We start from the raw sequence: 19,990 nt of genomic DNA, 5'->3' as shown, positions 1-19,990 counted from the left end.
AACAATTTAGAACAGGCAATGCACCTTGTAATGAGCTTAGCTACCTGGAAATGAGGTAATTTCAAGGACAACCTTAGAATGGCTAGGAAGATAAACATGGGGACGGCCCAACCGTGCCACGCTGCATTCAATAGATCTGTGTAAAATATAAAGGGGGAGAACAGGTCACACACAATCTATTATTTCCATCTATCCACCTCTAGTCTATACTCATACTGAGTATGAAATCTCTCGGTACTATGCAACACATATTGCATACCGTTTTTGGGCAGATAAAGATTTCATGCAAATATCTCTCTAAAAAATAAATAGATGTTGCTATACAGGTGGAGCGATAGAGCTATTGATTTTTATCGCTGCAATCTAGATTTTTTAAGCTCGAGACAAATCGAGATGACTTATGTATGTGTGCCATTCAGAGGGTAAATGGGCAAGAGAAAAGATTTAGTGGCCTTTGAACGGGGTATGGTAGTACGTGCCAGGCGTACGGTTTGTCTCAAGAACAGCAACGCTGCTGGGTTTTCACGCTCACAGTGTGTGTGTGTGTGTGTGTGTGTGTGTGTGTGTGTGTGTGTGTAACACTCACAATGAAGCGAAGGCTGACGTATACACTGATTGCCAGCTGGACAAGGCAAAAAAGGTTCCTCTTAAAGTTTATGACAGGTTTGGCACCTCGCTCTACAGACATGTAAGAAGTATAAAACATTTTAAAAAACACATCAAGACACAAATGCTTGATGCATCAATCATGTATACATATTTTTATTACAAATAAAGATATGTCATTGGAATAGCATTAAACTCAGAATATGATATTCATCAAGATACGGCTGACATTGAGTTGTGATCGGTACATCTTGTTCACTAAACTTACTGAGTCTTCTCATGTTTTCAGTCAATCTGAGTACAGGGACAAGAGGAAGGAAGTTTTTTCAATTAGAACACAGCATGACAAAAGCAAGAACAAAATGATGTAAGGAAAAAGCACAAACAGTGCTATATAGGTTTTGGTGGAGGAAGAGTAAAACTGATTTCCCGCATTTAGCTATCCTTCATGGAAAGTATTTTATTTTCCTTTATTTAACTAGGCAAGTCAGTTAAGAACAAATTCTTATTTTCAATGAGGCCTAGAGAACAGCGGGTTAACTGCCTTGTTCAGGGGCAGAACGACAGATTTTTTACCTTGACAGCTCGGGATTCGATCTAGCAACCTTTGCGTTACTAGTCCAACGCTCTAACTACTAGGCTACCTACCTGCCATATGTGTTGCCTGAAATAATCACTTGTCTGCCAAAGCCTTCTGTTCTGCCTCCTATCTCATCTCCCTTTCTGTTTCAGCCTCCAATACTAACACAAGTTAATTTCAACTGGCAGGGTGCAGTGAACGCTCTTCCTTCTCTTCCCCTGCCTCTTCTGCTCTCTCACTCTCCGTCCTCTTATGCACTTGGATAAAGTTACAGGACACAGTTTGAGTCAGACTACTCATGACTATACTGGCATTGTTAACACTGAGTGTTCTCTTCTTCTCTTCCTCTCCTCCCCTCTTCCTCTCACCCCTGTMTATTGTACTTGGATTGAGTTTCATAACACAGTTTGAGTCAGAGTACCCATGMCTCCACTCTGCGTTAATCAGGAGAGGACTGATCCAGGGCAACTATAAAAGGTCACTGTTTGGATTGGAGCAGGAAGAACTGATCCTAAATCAGTTTTAACTAGCATAGAATGACAACAGCCTGCTGCAGTGCACTCAATCTAGCCCCAGGGGTCAGACAATCCTCCCACTTCCACAACAACAGGGTTACAACTTCTACTGTGCTGAAAGCCCTGGGATTGGCTGTGGGTTATAATAACAGGCCAATTTGRCATCAGGGTGAAGACATGGGGACCGCTACTTTACTACTTTACGATGGGTGCTGATGAATAGCATGCTGACAGACTCTAGGCCCATTACAAAGCAATCAGTTTTATGACCCTTCTCTAASCAGCATGTACTCAGGGTCATCCGAGCTGGTTAACCTGATGACTRGTGGCTGGCTGATCGAAATGAAAACGGGAGAAGCAGAGGGGAGCAACGTCAGAGCAAATGTTGAAATCAGAATCTTAAAAAGGGATAGTTCAGGCAAAATCCACATATGGGTGGAATTAACCTTACCTTGAGTTGTGTCTAGGGTTGCAAAGGGAAGGTATATTACTGGAAACTTTTGACGTTTACCAGTACACTACCATAATCTTTCAAGGAATTTATGTAATCTATCACAAGACATCTACTGGCACTTTTGGGTATTTCAGATTATCACAGGTGTCTAATTATCTCCGACCCTCTGTGTGGCCTTATCACATTTAAAACATTTAAAAAATATGAAATAATTAAAGTTGCAATATGCAGAAATCTTTTAGCCACTTCCTGTTTGCTAAAATTCAAATAGTTTGCCTAACTTCAGTTTGTGACAAAACAAACAACGCATAGTGTAGAGTCATTGTACCATCTAAACCACTATGAAATCTATTTTCAATAACCCAAAATATTGTATTTTCAGCTGTTTGAAGCTGGTGTACAAAACCSAAAGTAAAAGACGCAAAAATGAAACTTAAGAACGGGAAGCATAGAAATAGCGTACATAAAGCATATCTAACACTACTTAGATTTGCTTTCAAAGAGAATGAAAGATCTGTAACTCATATTTCTATGTGAATTTGGTCGGGTCACCCAAAAAGTTATATATTGCAGATTTTAAAGATGACTTTAAAATTTAAAAAAATACAATGACAAAACTGTAAAACATTATCCTAAATACAAACTTAGTGAACATTTCATTTGAATTATTAAGATCCCCATTAGCCAACGCCAATGGTGACAGCTAGTCTTACTGGGGTCCGACACATAACAAAACAGACATTACAGACAAAAGACATTACAATTTACATCCATTAAAAACATTAACATGTAGTGTGTGTGTGCATCAAATATGAGGGTTTCAGCATGAAATATCCATTATATAATTTTTTTTTACACACTTCATTTATTTTCTCAATGTTTTGGTGTCAAACTGGTGGCAGTTGTGAAGTCAATAGTTGGAAGAGTTGCAGAGTTAATAGAAAATAATGCCATTGGTGATTAGATATTTTTCATTCAATTAGGCTATTTTCTCCTGTGGTCTATCTACTAGAAACTCATGGAAGATAATTTAAAAAAAAAAAGATATGAATAGATATTTATTCAAGCATCATTTACCAAAGTTACGATGGAAAATCTATGGCAATCTGTTAATTACCAAAAATACTGAAGATTCTGGCATTTTGGTAAATTACCGTAGCTTTGAACCCTAGCTGAAGGTCCATAGTGACGCTTTGCTAACATCAGTCCGCTGGTTTAATTCATGAATTTGGACGATGCCCATTATGCTAGCCCTGGCTGTGACAGAAGTAAACAATGGATTATTGTGGATTCCGTCAATGGGCCTTTAGGCAGAACTCAAGGTAAGGGAAATTCCACAAAACTATCCCTACAATGTTCTCAACGGGGGGAAAAAGTGTGACAGTTCTCCTTTACCTTAGCGGCTCCTCTGGCTCCACTGTGTTCTCCTCCGGCTGGAAAACGGAAGTCCCGATGTACGCTCCAAACCGGTTGTATAGCCACGCCTGCAGCCATGAGTACATGGTCTCCTTCTGCTGTTGCAGGGGCAAAGGAACATATGGGATATTGTTAGACCTTGTTTTATTGAATCAGGTCGGTTATATCTGGTTGGAACAAAGCCTCCACACCTTGTTGGTTTCCAGGACTAGTGTTGGTGACCATACTTATACTGTATACATTTGACCAGTATCAACTCAATGTTACATGGTCGTAGCAGTATGAAACTATGTAAATACAACACTCTGTATGCTTTTTGTTAGACCTACATTAGCCCTGTATTTCTTCATTACAGTGTATCCAAACACCTGTCCTTTATTTAGCAGTTCTCTCAATCTCTTTTCTTTTCCCTCATACTGTATCGTCACTACAGCACGTCTCTGGAACTAATTAACTAACAGCTCGCTACGAGACACCTCACTAAAATAAATTGCAGCCTGACATCACACCCAATTAAAATAGACACCTCGGGTTATTCCCCAAGACACATCACAAGTACCATTCAAATCTGTACTCCATCCTCGCTTAGTTTGGAATGTGGCTGAGCGGACGAGCAATGTGGTAGTCAGTCTCCCAAGGCATATTGGTTGCATCCCACAATGTTAACAATGTTCCAGCATAGGTCTGGGATTTCCGGGACTATGTGGTGGTGGGTGGTTCAACTCAAATTGTATTTGTTACATGCTTCGTAAACAACAGGTGGAGACTAACAGTGAAATGCTTACTTATGGGCCCTTCTCAAAAATGCAGAGGAAAAAAACGGGAAATTATTGAAAAATAACACGAGGAATAGACACACGATGAGTAACGACAATGGCACAGGAGGCTGCTGAGGGGAGAACAGCTCATAATAATGGCCAGAATGTATCAAATGGAATCAAACATATGGAAACTATGTGTTTGATGTATTTGATACCATTCCACTCCAGCCATTACCACGAGCCCGTTCTCCCCAATTAAGGTGCCACCAACCTCCTGTGATACAGGGGATACCAGTACCGAGTCGATGTGCAGGGGTACAAGGTAATTGAGGTAGATATGTACATATAGGTAAGGATAAAGTGTTGAGGAAACAGGATAGACGATAAAACAGTAGCAGCAGCATATGTGATCAGTCAAAAAATGTAAATGCAGTTAGTCTGAGTAGCTATTGGTTAACTATTTAACTAACTATTTAGCAATCTTATGGCTTGGGGGTAAAAGCTGTTCAGGGTCCTGTTGGTTCCAGACTCGGTGCATCGGTACCGCTTGCCATACGGTAGCAGAGAAAACAGTCTGACTCAGGTGGCTGGAGTCTTTGACAATTTTTTAGAGGTCCTGGATAGCAGGGAGCTCGGCCCCAGTGATGTACTCGGCCAGCCGCACTTCTCTCTATAGCGCTTTGCAGTCAGATGCCAAGCAGTTGCTATACCAAGCAGTGATGCAGCCAGTCAAGACGTTCTCAAATGGTGCAGCTGTAGAACTTTAGGATCTGAGGGCCCATGCCAAATCTTTTCAGCCTCCTGAGCAGGAAGAGGCATTGTCGTGCCTTCTTCACGACTGTGTTGGTGAGTGTGGACCATGATAATTCCTTAGCGATGTGGACACMGAGGAACTTGAAGCTCTTGACCCGCTTTACTACAGCCCCGTTGATGTGGATGGGGGTGTGCTCGGCCCTCTGTTTCCTGTAGTCCATGATCAGCTCCTTTGTCTTGCTGACGTTGAGGGAGAGGTTGTTGTACTGGCACCACACTGCCAGGTCACTGACCTCCTCCCTATAGGCTGTCTCATCATCGTCGGTGATCAGGCCAACCACCGTTGTGACATCAGCAAACATGATGGTGTTGGAGCCGTGCGTGACCACACAGTCAAGGGTGAACAGGGAGTAACAGGAAGGGACTAAGCATGCACCCCTGAGGGGCCTCGTGTTGAGGGTCAGCGTTGCGTGTGTATTGTGCCTACCCTACCACCTGGGGGCGGCCTGTCAGGAAGTCAGGATCCAGTTGCAAAGGGAGGTGTTCAGTCCAGGTCCTGAGTTTAGTGATGAGCTTGGAGGGACTATGTTGTTGAACACTGCTCTTGTCCAGATGGAGAGGGCAGTGTGGAGTGCAATTCAGATTGCGTCATCTGTGGATCTGTTGGGCCGGTATGCGAATTGGAGTGGGTCAGGGAGAGGTTGAATATGTCAGTGAAGAGACTTTCTAGCTGGTCAGCGCATGCTCTGAGCACGCATCCTAGTAATCCGTCTGGCCCCGCGACATTGTGAAAGTTAAACTGTTTCAAGGTCTTACTCAAATCGGCTACGGCGAGCGAGATCACAGTCGTCCAGAACAGCTGGTGCTCTCATGCATGGTTCAGTGTTGTCTGCCTCAGAGGGCATTTAGCTTGTCTGGTAGGCTCGCTCCACTGCGCAGCTCGTGGCTGGGTTTCCCTTTGTAATCCCTGATAGTTTGGAAGCCCTACACATCCAAGAGTGTCTATCACTGTGCTGCTTTCTCTGTGTAGCCCGCGCAGCACATCTGGTAGGGGAAACAGCTTGAGTCGCACAAAATGGAATATAAGGTAGCAGATAAAGTACACGATATCATTTCTAAACATCTACTTGCATCACTATACTGAGAGCTTTGTCATTTCAAAAGAAAGTATTTGGGTGTTTTTGGAGCCTTTTTTCATGTTTTTCAGAGCCCCCATACTGCAGAACGAGCAATGAGGAAGTCTATTGCAGGTTGGGTATGTTTTTCAGAACCACGTGAAATCACAAAAAAAAGCCTCTGGACCTTTACATAACATGCAATTTACATAAAAGATTTTTAAACAAATCTATTTTTTTAAGGCAAGGTTCCCCAAGGTTCCCCAGCAGGCTGAATTTGGTCTGAGGGTGATTTTATTTGGCCCATTAGTATTGATTTATTTGTATTCATTGTTCGACATAAGATGGTAAAAACACCAGCAAATCATCTCCAGGTGACATCCAAGTGATTTTAATTTTGGAAATCTGTTCCAAAGTTTTCCCACCCATAAGCAAGGTTTGAAAAGATTATGTTTTAGTCAAATATTTGACTCGTTTCAGGAAACTAGGCGGATGTTGCACGTCACTATTTCACAGGAGAGGCATTTGAATGTAAACATTTATTTGTTATTAAAATGTGTTTTTTGGTAGAAATGCCTTCTGGAACATGTGAACTTTCATGTGCCATAATAGCAAAAATTTATGCCATCTGTAAATACGAATACATTTGTTAAATTACGACCCTAGTTGGTTTAACCACAGAAAAACACAGGAACCTTCCCGCTAGCCTGCCGAGAAATTAGTTCGGATTGGTAGCCATGTAGCATGCTTCTGTCTATAACATGACCTGCTCAGTATGTGTAGCTAAACCTTTCTACCAAGTTTTTCTTAAAGAAATAACATGAAGAACTGCAAAAGTGTTGTTAATGCGCTCCACTTTCTGGAGGACGATCGTGCCATGCTGACTCTCTCGGACTCTGAAAATGAATCAGATGATGAGGAAATCCCTGATTTCGGTAAAAASATTTTCATTGAACCAGACATTGTAGTCTTTTAAAACGACAGACAGCAGTGTTGTTGTCATGAAAGAAGTTTACCCAGTTTTGAAATCAGTGGAATGCCCAGTGGAAGCAGAGTATGATAGCTAAGGAGATGGAGATAATTCTGGCGTTTGATTGCAAATATGTGGCGGGAGTCGAAAAGAGAAGTTGAATAAAACACCTGTCTGCGGATTACATCTTCAAACTAAGGGCAACCATGGCATCGGTGACAGACAGCGAGAAGCGTTCATCCATGTATACGGGTAAGATGGTCTAGCTAGCTACATTTTCAGATATTATACATTTCTAAAGTTGTTTTCATTGCAAGTTAAAGTGTACTGTTAGCTAGCTAGCTAGCTAACGTTAGCTGGCTGGCTTGGTAGCTAACGTTATGTGTATGATCTGTGTATCTCAGAAAGCCATTTGCATTGCTAGTTATAGCCTAATGTTAGCTAGCTAGCTAACATTGAACCTCGTTGATTAGCTTTAGCTACCTGCAGATTCATGCATGGTGGCTAGCTATGACAATCCGTTTGTATTGTTAGTAGTATCTGGATTGGGATTATTGCCTCATTCAAAACAACTGGGAGCTCAGAACTCTGACTTCTGAATTCAGCGCATTAAAGACAACTGAAAACTCGGGAAAAAACTAGCTCTGAATSGGATTWGATTTTTTTGTCATCTAACTCGTATTTCCAACTCGGGAACTTTGGCCTCTTTCTAGATCTTCCGACCTGGAGATCACTGAGGTCATGATTTGACCTCGTATTTTTCCAAGTTCACAGTCGTCTTGAAAGCACCATTAGGTTAATTGTTTAGCTAGCTAACTACATGTCTGAACAAAAGACTCCAATYCGTCAAATAATTACATGACCCATCAAGTTAGCCAGGKGTGATTACAGTCATATTTTGAACTAGATAAAATGTATTTTGGCTACTACTATCACCACTTTTAGTCTTGAAATATTTGGTTATTTACTACACTATCTTACTCTGTTTAGCACATGGCCTCACATGTGAATCCTTAAAGAGATCAGTAGTGCTAAGGCTTWAGGAGGGTGTGAACAATGCTGAATGGGTGTAGACAAAGAAGAGCTCTCCAGTAGATGCACCAAAACATTCAAGGGCATTCAAGTTGATCTACTTTCTAAGCATAATTACTTTCCCATTGTTCCTCAACTGCGGTGTATGATATACCATGTTCTAGCTCCGAGTGTACTTTATCCAATATAAAAATAAAAAATAAACACATTTTGCTACGTAGGACCGAATCGACCCAGTCGGTCACATATTGTATCTCGCAGTACAAAGAAACCCTCATCTGAAAACAAGGCTGACAGAATTGAATGAAGAAACATGGTGTGAGACAAAATCAAGACTTGAGCACGGTCACAGGGGAGTAGAAAGGCAATGTTCCACCATAAGAGGCAGTGTCCCACAGCTGCATTCATCCACCTATGAATGTGTGACAATCCCTACAGAGAGGGAGAAGGATGCAATTCCTGTCGCCACACACCCTTCCTGATACTCATGCTAAGCTTTGCACACATACACACAAACACGGGAAAGATAGATAGCTCTCTACCCATCAAAAACCAGAGGGGCTTAGAAAAGCACATCGTTTCGCCTCTAACTCCCACAGAGAGATGCCGAGACCATCTCCAATGCCACATTTCCATTCTGAACCATTATGAGACAGGTCATTTGAATGGTGAGAGAGATGGCCTGTTATGGAGCTGAAATCCTGGGATACGCAATCTGGGGAGTGTCAAGTCTGCAATGAAAGGTATTCAAAAAATGTGTGAATTAGCGTGCCTGTCAGCGTGTCTGTGCGTATCTTTAGTTATCYATTGTGGAATACCTGTTTCTGGCTTACCTGTACCGTTGGCAGTGGGAGGTGGAGGTGTTTCTCTGGGTCGCTGTGATGGGGAATCTTCCGGTCTAGGAACAGGGAAGAAAAAGCATTGATGGTAGGTAGAGCATTAGTCAAGGCTTCAGAAAAACACATTCACTTATTGAGACATAATTGTGTCAGACAAGCGAAAGCAAAATGATAGGGGAAAAACAATTATTGCTTATTGGCAGCCTGGCTCTGCTTCTTGAGAAATTCCCACTCCCAACTCTAGGGAGAGGCTCCATTTTTAAYAAGGACTGACAAATACAACTGACACACACACATAGACACTAACACAAGGACGCCAGCGGCGGAGCATGTGCGCACATGCGCCTTACCCCATTTTGAGAACTTCCAAGTTCAGTTTCTGTTCCAAGTCCAGCCTCTTCGATCTCTCTTTCTCCAACTCCTGTTTCAGAGTGTCTATGTTGGTTTCTTCTCGAAGTTTCCTCAACTCTTCCTCTGAAAAACAAAGCAATAAAAGCTCATCAATTTGTCTCAGCCAATACATATTCMTAACAGTTACCCTGCTCCTGGAGAGTCCCTGTCAAAGGCACCTGGACAAACTGGTAAGTATTTAACCAGTCACTGATATTGCTCAAGTAGCACATCTGATGATTGGTAGAATCAGATGTTGTTCCTGGTTGGAACTAAAATAAGAATCTGCTGCACTCCAGGACCAGGGTTGCCTACGCCTGTTCTATGGGAACAGATATTTTTGCCCACAACTACCTTAACAGTCCCCAAATCATTGAGCTTTTATTTGCCTGAGCAGAGAGAGGGGAAAAAAGAAGATGAATTAAGACCCGTAAAGTTTCTCTCGTTAATGCAACTGTTTTAGGTCAYTAAAAATGAATGTAGCACAGAGTTCTGGCAGAGAACACCTCAACCTACTTCATCMCTGTAATTGAACTAAGACCTTATAAAAGAAAAATGACATTTTTTCACAAGGGATGTTCCCCCATGACACAGAATAACAGATACAGAAAAGATCTCAGGAAGACTCTTCCTCAATGTCCTTCCTTAATCCCCAAGAGAAAGAATGACTTGATATTATTTGAATGGGATAGACTAACACAATAAGAAGGAGGTAGACAGGCAACAAGGTATCAATTATGTTCATTTCAACTGTCCAGGGCCCGGTATCTGGATAGCGATGAAATTTCGGCTTCCGAGTGTTTTAACAATGCATCTTTCCTAYGACGGCCGAAGATGTAACACACGTTTCCCAAAACACCACCCAGAGAGAATGTTCGCTAAACGCGTCGTTGAGGCATGTGTCGACACTGAGGATCGCAGGAAAGGCAACGCTGCTCTCGGATCAGATTTATCCATTCAAATCTTACCTCAACATTAGAATTATTCCACAATACTGACGACGGATCAGCTCCTAGATAGGTGGCAATATCCATGTTTGCAAATATTGAGGAGCTTATTCTATTGTTTACCCTATAATAATGCAATAAATCAAGATTTGGTAAATCATTGCGCACGTTAGGCTACACATCATRAAATATATTGAGACAAATTACAGACGGTAGCCTACAAGTAGAAAAATAGAACTCAATTGATTGAAATTGAGCAAGTTGAGGAGACTAAACTGCTTGGAGTAACCCTGGATTATAAACTGTCATGGTCAAAACATTTTGATACAACAGTAGCTAAGATGGGGAGAACTCTGTCTATAATAAAGCACTGCTCTGCATTCTTAACAGCACTATCAACAAGGCAGGTCCCACAGGCCCTAGTTGACGCACCAGCACAACTGTTTGGTCGTGCGGTCAAGTGACATTAATAATATGCATGCTAATCTCTCCCGGCTCAAAGTGGAGGAGAGATTGACTTCATCACTATTTGTGAGAGGTATTGACTGTGAGAGGTATTGACATGTTGAATGCACCGAGCTACTGGCACACAGCTCAGACACCCATGCATACCCCACAAGACATGCCACCAGAGGTCTCTTCACAGTCCCCAAGTCCAGAACAGACTATGGGAGGCGCACAGTACTACATGGAACTCTATTCCACATCAAGTAACTCATGCCAACAGTAAAATTAGATTTAAAAAACAGATACAAATACACCTTATGTAACAGCAGGGACTGTGAAGCAACAAACATAGACACACGCATACAAACACACGCACTATACACACACACATGTAAACATGGATTTTGTGTCATAGATATGTGGTAGTAAAGTAGAGGCCTGTGGGCACACACTTAAAACATTGTGAAATCTGTTATACATTTTAAAAACATTACAATACATTCATAACTGCCTTAAATGTTGCTGAAATAGGCCTACTGTATTTTAACGCAGTCATATCGGTTTTAATTTGAAGCATATTTTTTAATACGTCGCTGGTTTGTATCAATTGCGACGACATTGGTAACTTTGTATTTGTAGTCAACTTTGTCCTGAAGTTACCGGCGGTCACAGAGAGCGGTTGTACCTCCCAGGTTCCCCGTATTTGAAGGCCAGCTTCTATCTCTCTGACCTCCTTGCTTCTTCTTTCCCACAGTGCCCTGTTTTGGCTAGCTGCCAACGCAAGACAACCATTTATGTTAGCATCTCCAACACGCTGTTGAGGTCGCTCTCGTCTATTATATTCAAGTAAATGTTTCAGCGTCGGTATCATGGGACACCTATGGTAAGGGAGGTGCTGTATCTTTATCACTGGCTAACACTTAGCTAATGGATATGTTGCCAGGCTAAGGAAAGGAGTGCCAGGGTAAACATAGGTATTTTACTCCTGTTACACAGGCACAYAGTTTCGCCTCTAACTCCCACACAGATATGCCGAGAATTAGATATCCAATTCCATGACGCAATGCTTAGCAGGTTGAATTCCTGTAACTTTCAATAGTGTTCTGKGTGAGGTTCACGTCATACTCAAAGCTAGCTATATCCTCACACATTCTAGGTAGATGGGGAAGGGGGGGCAGGGTTATCATATAACCTTGACCAACTGTCCCAGAATCAGTGTCTAACAGTGGGTATAAAAATTTAAAAAAAGTGAGCCAAAGGACTAATGCCATCCAGGACATGCAGCATCTCTTCACACTAATACTTTCCCTAAGAAAACCGAGCGCCCTGCGCAATGATTCACAACAAGGAAACAGTGAGTGGAATGACGTCTACAGGCTGGCCTGGACATTCCTGAGGTATCGCTATGTAACCTCMTCCAGGCATTTCACAATGTAAAACAGGAGGAGGTGGACCCGTGTGACTTGACCTTGTTTTGGCCTGTAGCCAGAGACTAGCAGAGTAAACTGGAAAGAATCAAAAACGGCTTCTGCCTCGTTTTGGCACAACCACCCCATACCCTGATCTCTAAAGACAAAAGCTATCCCTCAAATACAGGGCACCTGGGAGGTACGACCGCTTTAGTACCTACCGACCTTTAGCTCAAGTGAAGATTAAACACATTTTAGATATAGCCCTATTGGACGATGAAAACACTCGCTGTTGTAGAAACATCCCCATTTCTCTGGGGGCAAGCTGTTACATAAAATGTGCAACAGAACCTGGACTACTTTACTAACAGTTTTTACACAAACATAGGCATAATTAACGCCTATTAAAATACATCATACTACTGCTACCACCACTCTCTCATTCTACGCCGCCATTGTCGTTAAAAGTGTAGCCCTGGTTACACATGCCCAGGCGTGTGAACAGACGAGTTTGGAATTGGAGACTATAAAAAAATGTATTGTGGTTTCTAGCCAGCATAGATTAAGTTGCCTAGAGCAAGGGAGAGGCCATAGTGAATGCTTCTGAAGTAACTACTACTGTGAAATTAACTGTGTGAGACCTCTTATCCTTCGGTCTCTGTACCAGCGGATCAGACCAGAGACACCCAATGGTCCTTCAATACCTGCCTGCCTTTCTTCTGAGTGTAGGGAGGCTTCTGTGACATCGACTATCCGTAATAATAGATTTAATTTACTGGCACAGTAAGAAGGTCCTCGTCTGACTTTTCATGTCCTCCCGCACTCATAGTGGACAATTACCTTACTTCACGTTATTTAAAATCTTGTGAAGTGACTCAAGTTGTATTTGTCATATGTACAGGATACACATGGTATACACCTTCCAAAAGGCTTACTTGCAGGTTCCTTCGACAATGCAAAAGCAATAAGAATTAATAAAAGATAAGAATACAAACAAAGTCAATGGTTTAGCAGAATCTTTTTTTTTGTTTGTTGCATAAGTATAATACAGGAAGGCACAATTTAGAGTACAAAATGTACACATGTATCAGGGAAGAGGGGACTGGGGGCAAGTGTTTAAATTGTGTGTGCGTGCACGCGTGTGTGTAAGTGAGTGCATGTGTGCTAAGGTGCAGGGAGTCAGTGCAGGTGGTAAGTGCGGAGGCCTCTAGGATTTAAACATCAAGAGAGCAAGCAGGGGGAAAACTCAGAAAAATACACATTCCTGGCTCTCTGAGGCTCTTCCTGTTGCAGGTTGTGTGAAAGAATCGATCGTGAGAGTGAAATCCAAGCTATTTAGGGGAAATGGTCAACCTCACAGCACTATTAAATCTGTCAATTGTATCCAACTCAAAAGGGTGGTAATGCCTTGGTCTGTGCCGTTGTAGAGGCTGATGATATCACAACATGGACTGTCTGTTAGACTAATGAATTGAGCGCGGGGCTGATTGGCCTCAATTAATCAGCATTGCAGTGTGTGCTGTGCATGTGTGTTAAACACATGACTGTGGTCGGTGTGTTACAATGTAACTGGTCATTCCTGGTAGCGATTGCATTTACTGTAGTGCATGTCCGTGCGTGTGTTTTTAACCATTCTCTGATCAGCATAGGGGTAATCTCTTGGGCCTGCTAACACACTAATTGMAATKAAAGGCTGGGTCACTTTGATAAACAAGGTTTGCCAACACAGTGCAATGCAACACCACCATTCCTGAACACGTCTCGGAGCTGCAGGTCTTACTGACTCAAAGCAGAATTAAAAAAGGACAAAGCTGATCATTTACTCAATTTRCCACCTCCCTGAAGGCTCATGAGAAAACATTCTCCCGCCCCTTTCAAGTTACAGACCAGGATTCAAATCAAGGCAGACAAACAACATTCGCATTGCAAATGCACAATGCTCTCCCAGTCATTGGATTATTCAATACCAACACGGAAATCTGGAATCTCACCTTTAGAAGAAAAAAAGAGAGTCACTACACGTGTGCTTTAGCAGAGCAGCAAAAGTACATTTGGAGATTGTGATCGTTCCCATAGTGCTAGACAGAGGTCAATCGGCTGTACAATGAGACACATACTGCTGACACACACATCCTGCATCCCAGATGAAGGGCTGATGTGAAATGAAGGCCACACACACACACACACACACACCTCTTCTGTACTTTGATCTCCTCAATGTGCGAAATGTATTGATACATGCCCGAGTATGATGACAATAACGGCCAAACGTAATCATCATTTAGTAGTGATAGTCACTCACTCACAGATACTATATGTACGATCACTGACCTAGCTAGGGTAATAAGAGGCTAACACTTAACGTTGCCAGAGGGGTATATAGTAATTCCGCAGCCAGGAGAGCCCCAAAAGAGAGAAAAAAATAAAATTTACACAAATTCTAATGAGTTTACCAACTAAGGGGGCTTTCACACCAAAAACAAAGTATTCTAACTCTAGTGCGTTTACCCCGTTAGTGTGTACATTTGAACTGGTGTGACCGCACTCGGGAACGTACCAAACAAAGCACTGGGGTTCATTCAAAAAGGGTGGCCTCTGTCCGTTTCTATTAGTACCGTGGTGCGGTTTCGCTGCAGGTGAGAACGCAGTCCGGACCAAACGTTRGTTMTTTTCCTGAGGCGCACAGTATTATTGGTGGTTTGATGCAAGCGTTTTATAAAATGCACACATTAACATAACTTGATATCTCTGAAACATTGCGTGAGCAGCAGCGCATTTATGAGTGCATCCTATGCARATTAGCGRAGACGGGGGCTGTATAGAGGATATAGCCTACTGAATATATTCACTTCACGTCGCAGTTAGAGCAGCTATTGAGCTGTTTCCCTCCCGCATGTTGTCGGAAGAGAAAGTTMAAGTAATATGACGATTGGGACAAAAAGTGATGYTCCATGATATTATAGATGGTTTTAAAGTGAGCACTGTTGCCCAATAAACAAATGACTTACATGAACACGTGGTTTCGTTTAGGCATTTTAGTTMATTYGACAATTTGAAACCAACCTTATCAAATGAAAAAAATACAATGTAACAAATAAACAAACTGATTCGAACTTGAGCTCAGAAATACAGTACCAGTCAAAAGTTTGGACACACCTACTCATTCAAGGGTTTTTCTTTATTTTGACTATTTTCTACATTGTAGAATAATAGTGAAAACATCAAAACTATGAAATAACACATATGGAGTCATGTAGTAACAAAATAAGTTTAACAAATTATAGATTCTTCAAAGTAGCCACCCTTTGCCTTGATGACAGCTTTGCACACTCTTGGCATTCTCTCAACCAGCTTCATGAGGAATGCTTTTCCAACGGTCTTGAAGGAGTTCTCACATATACGGAGCACTTGTTGGGTGCTTTTCCTTTACTCTGCGGTCCAACTCATCCCAAACCATCTCAATTGGATTGAGGTTGGGTGATTATGGAGGCCAGGTCTTCTGATGCAGCACTCCATCACTCTCATTCCTGGTCAAATAGCTCTTACACAGCCTGGAGGTGTTTTTCGGGTCATTGTTCTGTTGAAAAACAAATGATAGTCCCACTAACCGCAAAACAGAAGGGATGGCGTATCACTGCAGAATGCTGTGGTAGCCATGCTGGTTAAGTGTGCCTTGAATTCTAAATAAATCACGACAKTGTCACCAGCAAAKCATCCCCACACCATCACACCTCCATGTTTCACAGTGGGAACCACACATGCGGAAATCATCCGTTCACCTACTCTGCGTCTCACAAAGACACGGCGGTTRGAACCAAAAATCTCAAATTTGGACTCATCAGACCAAAGAACAGATTTCCACCGGTCTAATGTCCATTGCTCATGTTTCAAGGCCCAAGCAAGTCTCTTCTTCTTATTTGTGTCCTTGGGCTACCATTTCTGAGGCTGGTAAACTCTAATGAACGTATCCTCTGCAGCAGAAGTAACTCTGGGTCTTCCTTTCCTGTGGCGGTCCTCATGAGTACCAGTTTCATCATAGCACTTGATGGTTTTTGCAACTGCACTTGAAGAAACGTTCAAAGTTCTTGAAATTTTCCGGAGTGACTGACCTTCATGTCTTAAATGAATGATGGACTGTTGTTTCTCTTTGCTTATTTGAGCTGTTCATGCCATATTATGGACTTGGTCTTTTACTAAATAGGGCTATCTTCTGTATACCACCCCTACCTTGTCACAACACAACTGATTGGCATAAACGCATTAATTCCAAATTAACTTTTAACAAGGCACACCTGTTCATTCAAATTCATTCCAKGTGACTACCTCATGAAGCTGGTTGAGAGAATGCCAAGAGTGTGCAAAGCTGTCATSAAGGCAAAGTGTGACTACTTTGAAGAATCTCAAATATAAAATATATTTTGAKTTGTTTAAAACTTTTTTGGTTACTACATGATTCCATGTGTGTTATTTCATAGTTTTGATGTCTTCACTAWTATTCTACACGGTAGAAAATAGTGAAAATAAAGAAAAACCCTTGAATAAGTAGGTGTGTGTAAACTTTTGACTGTTACTGCATGTGTGAAAATGCCCCAACAGACACCTGGACAGGAAAGACAGATATCCAAAGCTGCTGTGAAGATTGGCAATCAAACAACAAAATGTGTGAAGATATCCCTTTTTGCAAATCAAATACTTCCGTCTAGAGGTCTGACAAACTATCACCTAGGTTGAAAAATAAACTGCACTACACAGTGCAGTACTCACGTAGAAAATGCTTTTCCAGTAAGGCAATTTCCAGGTGGCCTTTCAAGTCGTTGAGTCGATCTGTCTCAGTCCTCTGGTAGTCCTGGATGGCTGCAGAAGGCATAGTAAGTGTCCCTGGACCAGCCTGGATGTGGGCAAACACACAAGAAAATGCAGGGGTGAGTAAAGATGAAACACCTCCTTGCCGATGTGAGCTATCGTAGGCTCTGGTTCAAAACAGCTGCACACAGAACCTCAAAATTCGGATATTGCAAAGCAAACACACACAAACACCCAAACAAACATAAATGGAGGCAAGCTGACTGCAGAAGACTTCATTTCACCCAACAGTTTCTCCCTGCACCATCAAGCCTGGCTCAAAAACAGCAGTATAATCCTGTATGCCTAGTATCATGACCCAAAACACTGATAAAGGAAAAAAGATTTTGACAAAGAGAGAGAAACAAAAGGAGATTGAGATGGTGAGAGTGCGCAATAGGAAAGATTGAGTAAGTGAGTGTGTGAGTGTGAGAGAGAGGATTGCCACAGTGAGATAGCCACTAGTGCCAACTTGTACGACACTACTCAGACAACAGAGCTGGGAGAGGGAAAGATGATTTAATTTCACATCCTCTCAGCAGGAGGAAAGACCGCTTGTGTCAGGAGAGAAATCAGTGCAATAGCAGATTGCAATAGTGATGCTTGTTTGCTCTGTAAAATGATGAGAATAATAGAAGGACATTAACACTGTCCCTCTTTGCGCCATTTACCCGGAGAAGCAGTGACGCCTTTCACTAGGTCTACTAGCTGACAAATGTAATGTACATCAATGTAATCCATCTGTGTAAATTAGACCTCAACGTTAATTAGACGTACCCCATAAAAGAGCTGAAGTGAATCAAAAGTGTTAAGTAATGACAGCCAGGCCTGCTACGGGGGTAAATACATCTGGAATGGCTATTTGACATGAGTTCATAAATCGATTACAACATAATGACAAAGGTGTCAAGATTATGATAAATAACCAGAGTGAGAAGAACCACACTGTTCCTGTTTCCATGAGAACAAGCCCAAGACACAAACAAAATGTGTCACTGTACAGTACTGAACTGGCTGAAGCCCAGTTTCCCAGAACCAAGACGTGTGTGGTTAAGACATTACAGGGGCTGTGTTTAAGCCCTAATTCCACTGCACATAGGCGTTCCAGGTCAAAGTTTGTTTGAGACACAGCGATCCTAAAAGGATCAACATCTCCAACTGTCTTCTCTTATGTAGACTCGACGTGCAAGTTGGGTCTTGATATTTAGGAACCAGATCGGCTAGCTGAGCATTTGCACCAGTGCCAAGTTTGCACGTCTTTAGTGTGTATCTGTCAACTGTGAGCTTTTTTTTGGACACTTCATAAAGAACGCAATCAATTTGACCCAGTGTGGGATGATGTTATCAATAACTCATGATAACTTTGATCTGTGTTAAATGGGGAAAACATGCATTCAACTTTTTCCTCTGAGTATATCTTCAAAGATCAAGCAGTTTTATCAACCTCTTTCCACAAAAATATAAACATCAACGCACCAGAATATGCCGACAAATGAAATAGTAAGATGAAAAACAGTTGTTCTTCTAATGTGCTCAGGGATGTTGAGTTGGTGGTAGGCCTTGGCWCATGTCTAGTTTGACTAAGCTCTGCCTGCAGTGATGCAGACAGCGGTTGTTAAGTCTTTCTCTCCATCCTCGCATGAGTGAACGACATCAACAGGAAGGGGGTTGAATAAACATGAACGCCATGTATCAAAGGGGGGACATTTTGGCCAAAATCCCCCCGAAACAGGAAGCGGCACCTTGGCATGGCGAGTGAGTAGACTTAACAAAGTGATCTGGAAGATTCCAAACTAAATTAGGAAGCAAATATCTCTTTTGTTTCAGTGAGAATTAGTGAAGTGAAAGAGTCTGAAGAGACGCCATTTCTGTGGTTCTATTAACACTGATATTCACTTACAGGGTCTTGCACTTCTTCAGTGTCTTTCATTTCAAGTGAGGGCCGAGGCTTCATCAGAATCTCTTCGCTACATTCAGTGTCAGATGTGTTGGGCGAGTCGCCCAGATCCAGAAACACATCTGTCCGCTGACCCCGGRACCGGATTTTGTCYAACCGCTTAAGCATGTTAAACACAGTCGTCTTYATCTTAACATGGCGTATGGCATCCCTGTGGKGACAAAAAGGAAGAAAGASACAGGTGATTAGAATAAAATATTGTACTGCCAACTCACTGACCAGGATGTGTCTCCATAAGGCGTTATATTGTCATTGTTAGGTTCTAATTATTAGAGTAAATACTCAGACAAAGCTCAAACCAAGTGTATTCTTCCCAGAGGATTGAACAGCTAAACAGACAAAGACATGGTTCCACCCGTGGTAGTATACATAACCCACTTTGGGTGCAGTCTCCTCCTTATCGCTAAACATTGCATCATTATTGCTAGGCTGGGAGCTGAGTGATATGGGCCTTAAACAGTTCCTCCCCTTATCTGTACTGCCACATGTGACCGTTTTCCCTCCACTCAGCAGCCCCCCCCCAGCTTCAATATGGCACCCTTTATGTCTCTTTTATAACTAATGATTAATAATAGTTCAAGCTCAGAAATCCAAACCCATCATCATTAATAAAAATATCGGAAAATTATGAAAATATATCAATATGACCAATTCTAAATGCCAATTTAAAGATTCCGGTGCAGAAATATACACTGCTCAAAAAAATAAAGGGAACACTAAATTAACACATCCTAGATCTGAATTAATGAAATATTCTTATTAAATACTTTTTTCTTTACATAGTTGAATGTGCTGAAAACAAAATCACACAAAAATTATCAATGGAAATCAAATGTATCAACCCATGGAGGTCTGGATTTGGAGTCACACTCAAAATTAAAGTGGAAAACCACACTACAGGCTGATCCAACTTTGATGTAATGTCCTTAAAACAAGTCAAAATGAGGCTCAGTAGTG

General features: G+C 41.9%; 1 pseudogene; it reads right to left on the bottom strand.

Moving 5' to 3' along the window:
- Positions 1-19,990, bottom strand: part of LOC111960952 (GRAM domain-containing protein 4-like) — a 47,448-nt pseudogene that overhangs the window by 20,104 nt on the left and 7,354 nt on the right.

The sequence above is a fragment of the Salvelinus sp. IW2-2015 genome, linkage group LG4q.1:29 (genome assembly GCF_002910315.2).
Source record: "Salvelinus sp. IW2-2015 linkage group LG4q.1:29, ASM291031v2, whole genome shotgun sequence".
Lineage (NCBI taxonomy): Eukaryota > Metazoa > Chordata > Actinopteri > Salmoniformes > Salmonidae > Salvelinus > Salvelinus sp. IW2-2015.
Note: the sequence above shows the minus strand (reverse complement) of the source record. Positions and strands in the feature narration are given on the sequence as shown.